Source organism: Leptonychotes weddellii, chromosome 9 (genome assembly GCF_054177405.1).
Source record: "Leptonychotes weddellii isolate Sample4059 chromosome 9, ASM5417740v2, whole genome shotgun sequence".
Taxonomy (NCBI): Eukaryota; Metazoa; Chordata; class Mammalia; order Carnivora; family Phocidae; genus Leptonychotes; species Leptonychotes weddellii.
Genome location: NC_138377.1, coordinates 82560690 through 82566157, shown reverse-complemented (window position 1 = coordinate 82566157; position 5468 = coordinate 82560690). Strand labels below are relative to the sequence as shown.

At 41.1% G+C, this 5468-nt stretch overlaps 2 pseudogenes; one reads left to right on the top strand and one right to left on the bottom strand.

Moving 5' to 3' along the window:
• Positions 1 to 611: 611 nt before the first annotated feature.
• Positions 612 to 967, bottom strand: LOC115940941 (large ribosomal subunit protein eL39 pseudogene; annotated as a pseudogene).
• On the top strand, positions 953 to 2291 carry LOC102750722 (T-complex protein 1 subunit delta pseudogene; annotated as a pseudogene).
• Positions 2292 to 5468: the final 3177 nt, after the last annotated feature.

Here is a 5468-nt window from a genome sequence, read left to right as displayed (position 1 = left end):
CAGGTGGAGCTGTCCAAGACCCGAGATGAAGAAGCAGGAGGTGGTACCACATTGATGATCATCGTTGCTGGTTCTCTTAGATTCCTGTCTGAAGCTTTTTCAGAGAGATTCATCCAACCATCATTTCCATGTCCTTCCAGAAGGATTTGGAAAAGGGTATTGAAATCTTAACTCCTCTAGACCCGTGGAACTGAGTGACTGAGAAACTGTTTGATAATGGAACCGCTTCATTGAACTCAAAGTTTTCTTCGTGTTCAAGTCTGCTTTCTCCAGTAAATGGAAATGCAGTGAGGGAAGTGATTGACTGGGCCACAGCTGCTGGTGTAGATCTTCGAGATACCAAAGTAGTTAAGAAACCTCAGGGGCATTATGCCAAGTGAAGCAAGTCAGATGGAAAACAAATACTGATGATCTCTCTCCCAGGTGGAATCTAGAAAGAGTAAATAAAATTAAAAAATTTTAAAAAACCAACCTCACTGATGCCAGATTGTTAGTTGCCAGGGTCAGGGAATGGGTGAACTTTGTTTTGTTTTGTTCTAGTTTATTTTTATTTTATTTTATTTTTTTAGAGCCGAAAGGTCTCACATTTATTACTGAACCAACCTACTGGTGCAGAGGCATAGTCACAGAAAAATCATTTCCATGATAAGACAAGTCTGTGGCCAAGTAGGAAGGATGTTTACAGAATGATAGAACACATGATCTTCACGCAGCTTAATTAAATATGTGTGCCAATTAAGTGTGTCATCTCATTATGTGTGACGCCTTATAGACCCAGCTTGCTTCTTCTCCAGCGCCTCCTCTTGGAGTTGTACCTGATTTTATTACTGGATTTCATCCGAATCCACTGGGGAATGGGACGATTCTGCTTTTGTTTCTTGGCACGGAATCACTTGATTCTGAAAGTCTTGTGAGAAGACATGGCGAGAAGCAGCCAGCCACGCAGAGCAGGATGGCGGTGAAAAAGAAAAAGCTTATTTTTACTTTTTTTTTCTTTTTTAAAGATTTATTTGGGAGAGAGGGGGTGGGAGGGGGCAGAGGGAGAATCTCAAGCAGATTCCCCACTGAGCAGACTGCCTGCTGAGCATGGAGCCCAACTGGGGGCTCAATCTCATCCTGAAGTCATGAGCTGAGCCGAAACCAACAGAGTCACCTAGGCACCCCAAGTTTATGTATTTAATCTCTAGCCACAACGTGGGGCTCAAACTCATGACCCCGAGATCAAGAGTCTCCTGCTCTGAGTCAGCCAGCCTCCCCTGTTTTGTTCTAGTTTAAATAAATGTTTATATGTATGTGTAATTATGTATGTATAGTTTATATATAAACTATATATAGCTTATATATATAACAAAACTGGGTGGGACAAATGATGACTACAAGTTGGTAGAAGGGCTGGTTCTCACCCATAAGATGACTTAACCAGAGTTGAAAAGGCTAAGATTGGGCTTACCAGGTTTTCCTTATCTGCTTCCAGAATAGATACAGATAATCACATAGTAGTTTCCGATGCCCAGATGGGCCCAGTGCTAAGGAAGAAGCCTATATTCTAAATTTAGTGAGGCAAATTTTTTAAACCGGATATAATGTTCTCATACAGAAGTCTATTCTTAAGAGCTGCTCTTAGAGATCTTGCATTAAAATTTCCTGAACAAAATGAAGATTATGGTGGCTAGGGATATTGGAAGAGAAGACACTGAAGTCCTCTGTAAGACAACTGGAACCAAGCCAGTTGCTCATGTTGACCAATTCACTGGTGACATGCTGGATTTGGCTGAGCTAGCTGAGGGGGTCAATTTAAGTGGTTCCGGCAAACTGCTCAAGAGGACTGGAAAAAGTTACAGTTGTGCATAGTTCTAATAAATTGGTGATTGAAGAAGCAGAGTGCTCCATTCATGACGCCCTGTGTGTTACGTGTTGTTGAGTGAAGCAAGAGCTCTTCTTGTGGGAGGTGGTGCTCCAGAAATAAAGTTGGCCCTATGGTTAACTGAATATTCATGAACATTGAGTGGTCTGGAATTCCACTGTGTTCTAATGCAGATGTAATGGAAGTCCTGTGCACACTAGCTGAAACTGCTGGCCTGAGTCCCATTTCTGCAGTGACAGAACCAAGAAACTAACATGCCCAAGGAGAAAAACTATAGGCATTAATGTCCGAATTAATAATATAATTTCCACTTATTTTGGAAGAACAGGTTGTCCAGCCTTTGTTGATTTCAGTCAGTGCACTTATTCTAGCAACCGAAACTGTCTAGAACATTGTACACATTGCTGATGTGGTAAACCCTCAGTAATCTGGCTGACACTGGCTCGCTGGCATCGTCATGGCCATTGGGTAGTGTGGCTGGAGTAGAAGACGCCTTGGTGCTCCTTGTTCAGAAGATTGTTTCCTTTTTGAACTCCAGGGCTTGGTCTTCCATTTGGCACTTGCTAGAAATGATATTTGCACATTTTAATGAAAATACTAATACTTGGTTTCAAAAAATACTATGGTATCCTTTCAGGCCTTTCTAAAAACTGGACCTGCTCTTTTGATAAGTTTTGGTTTTGTTTTGTTTTTTTTTTTGAGAGGGAGATGGGGAGAGGGGGAGGGAAAGGGGAGAGAGAGAGTGTGAGCAGTGGGGGCAGGGGTATGGGCCAGAGGGAGAGAGAGAATCCCAAGCAGCTCTACACCCAGCACAATGAAAGTTTACATCAACTTCTGCAATAATGCAGAATGCACTAGGACGGAACAGCAAGGCAGAACTATATGTTCTGAAGAGAAAGGGTTCATAAGACTAGTCAAGGAACATCTGGGTGGCTCAGTCAGTTAGGCGTCTGACTCTTGATTTCGGCTGGGGTCATGGTCTCGGGGTTGTGGGATTGAGCTGATGTAGCTTTTCATTGCTCTGTATTGTTAGCATGTTTCTTAAGGGCTATGAGAAACGTCTCACAATTTTTTGTGTGCGTAACCATGCATGGCTATGTCTGTAGGAGAGAATCCTAGAAAGAGATTCTGAATCAATTTATGTGTATTAAAACTTGGCTACCACCAAATTATTATTCAAAATAGAGTCTACCAATCCAAACTTACACCAGGATAGGGAATGCTTAGCTCTTCACACTCTTGCCAGTATTAAATCATCCTAAAATTTTACCTTTATGGCTTTTGGAGTTTGAGTCTTTTTTAGGAAGGTCATCCTTGTCCTAAGATTATAAAGAAAATCTTCTGTGTTCTGGGTCACTGATCCAGTCTGTAGTTCTTTAATATGAAGTGGGATTCACTTCTTCTAAGAGTTGGGATAGATATTTCAGCATTGCAGATAGTCCATTTTTCCCTCTACTGATTTGAAAGTATTCTCTATTTTGTTGACTTGCCTTTTCCTCTGCTAATAGCACTCTGTCTGAATTACTATATGTTAATGTATGCCTGAATATCTAGTGGTCTAAATCTAGTCTCCCCAGTGCTCTTCTTTGAAGAGAAAAAATAAATCCTTGGCTATTTTTGTGAATTGTTTAAGGTGAATTCCGAAAAACAGTTTATAAGGAATCCATTAAGACATTGCTTTAGGATTCTTGTTAGAATGGGATTAGATCATAGATCAATTTGGAAATTAGTATCTTTACATTATTGTAAAGAACATGTCTAAGAACGTGAACTCTTCTTTCATGTTTTCTAGGTCTCTTATGATTTCCTTCGTATAGATCCTATGTTCTTAGATGTATTCCAACACTTTGAGTTCTACTGCTATTGGGAATGGAATCTAGAGAGGACATTTTGTCTCCCCCATTTCCCCTGACACCTGGAGTTTTCTTAGGGGGGGAAACTACCCCTCCTTTGTTCTTAGGCCATGTGGTTCTGGTGGGATTGACTCCTCCCCATTTGACCCTACCCCAAGTTCGGGAAAATGACCCAGACCTGGCCTAACAGAGTCCATTCCTCAGTGAACTTAGCCGGACTCAATTTCAGGATTTCTGCGGATACTATCAGATGAGACTCTTTCTCAGCTGAGGTGTCCAGTGCATGGAGAGAACCTGACTGGAAGAGAAGACCTCACAGAAGGACAGAGGTCAGAGATTTGGGTTAGGATAGAATGGGCAGAAACAGTTCTGGTGACATTGCTGATGTCTCACAATGTGACTGTGCCTAAAGCTACTTGGGACTCCAGGGCGCCTGGGTGGCTCAGTTGGTTAAGCGACTGCCTTCGGCTCAGGTCATGATCCTGGAGTCCCGGGATCGAGTCCCGCATCGGGCTCCCTGCTCGGCGGGGAGTCTGCTTCTCCCTCTGACCCTCCCCCCTCTCATGTGCTCTCTGTCTCTCTCATTCTCTCTCTCTCAAATAAAATAAATAAAATCTTAAAAAAAAAAAAAAAAAGCTACTTGGGACTCCATACGTTCCCTTTTCTGCTTAAACTGACTTATGTTACCAGTACAACTCAATTCATTCCTGAGTCAAAGGATCAGTTTTCCCTGTTATATTTATTATTTGGTTATGGCTATCTGGAAGAGAAATTTAATGTAGATTATAAATTCTGGCTATCTTGAACACTCACTAGTTCTAACTAATGTTTCTTTCCTAATATTGATCTCTTTCTTTTCTTGGCTAATTGTATAGGTTAGTGAATGGGTCTGATAGTTGTTTTCCATGTACTGGAAAATTCCCTTTATTTCGGTTGACAGACTTCTTTTCTTCCAGCACTTTTTTCCACTAGTATTTTAGGAGGCTGGAGTTGTGCAGCCATTGCTCAAACCGTAATTTAACCGAGGGCCTGTCAGTTTCTTTGAGTAAATGAAGGATTAGACACATGTGTTAATCATCTGTGGTAAGAAACAATATCCTAAAGGTGAGCAGCACTGACCGTGCTGAGTGATGAGGCATTCCAGTTTGGGGGAGTGTTTGTGACTATAATATCTAGCCACAAGACAAAGGAATAGTCTTCTCATTGTTTTTAGCATGTGGATGGTTGTTCCATAAACTAAGTAGTCTGGACTCCTAAGAGGAAGATGATTAGCATGATGTGCTACTGATGAATGGGACCATTCAAGGCATTCTTGGGATGCTGGGTTGAAGTGCATTTCCAAGTGAGAATCTTACCTATCAGCCTGTAAAACAGTGGTTCCCTCAAATTTTTGCCTGATCCGTTGTCTACTTGGAAGAGTAATATGTTCGTTAGTATCTTCTCTCAGGTTTCCCCTGCATTTTTAGAATCTAGGTGGGCACTTATGGGTAAATGTTGTTTGCTTCAAACTCAGTTTTATTCCAGTTGTACCTTCCCTGTAAACTTGAAGTCTTTTAGGACCCTATTCACCCTCATCATCTTCCTGCCTGGTTTTCCTAACCCACACATCTATTACTTCCAGAATGTATTCTTTGTATTTTTTTTTCTGAGTTTCTTTAGTTTTTTTTTTTTATCATTTTATTCCAGCATAATTAACATACAGTGTTAGTTTCAGATGTACAACATAGGGATTCAACAGCTGTATACATTAC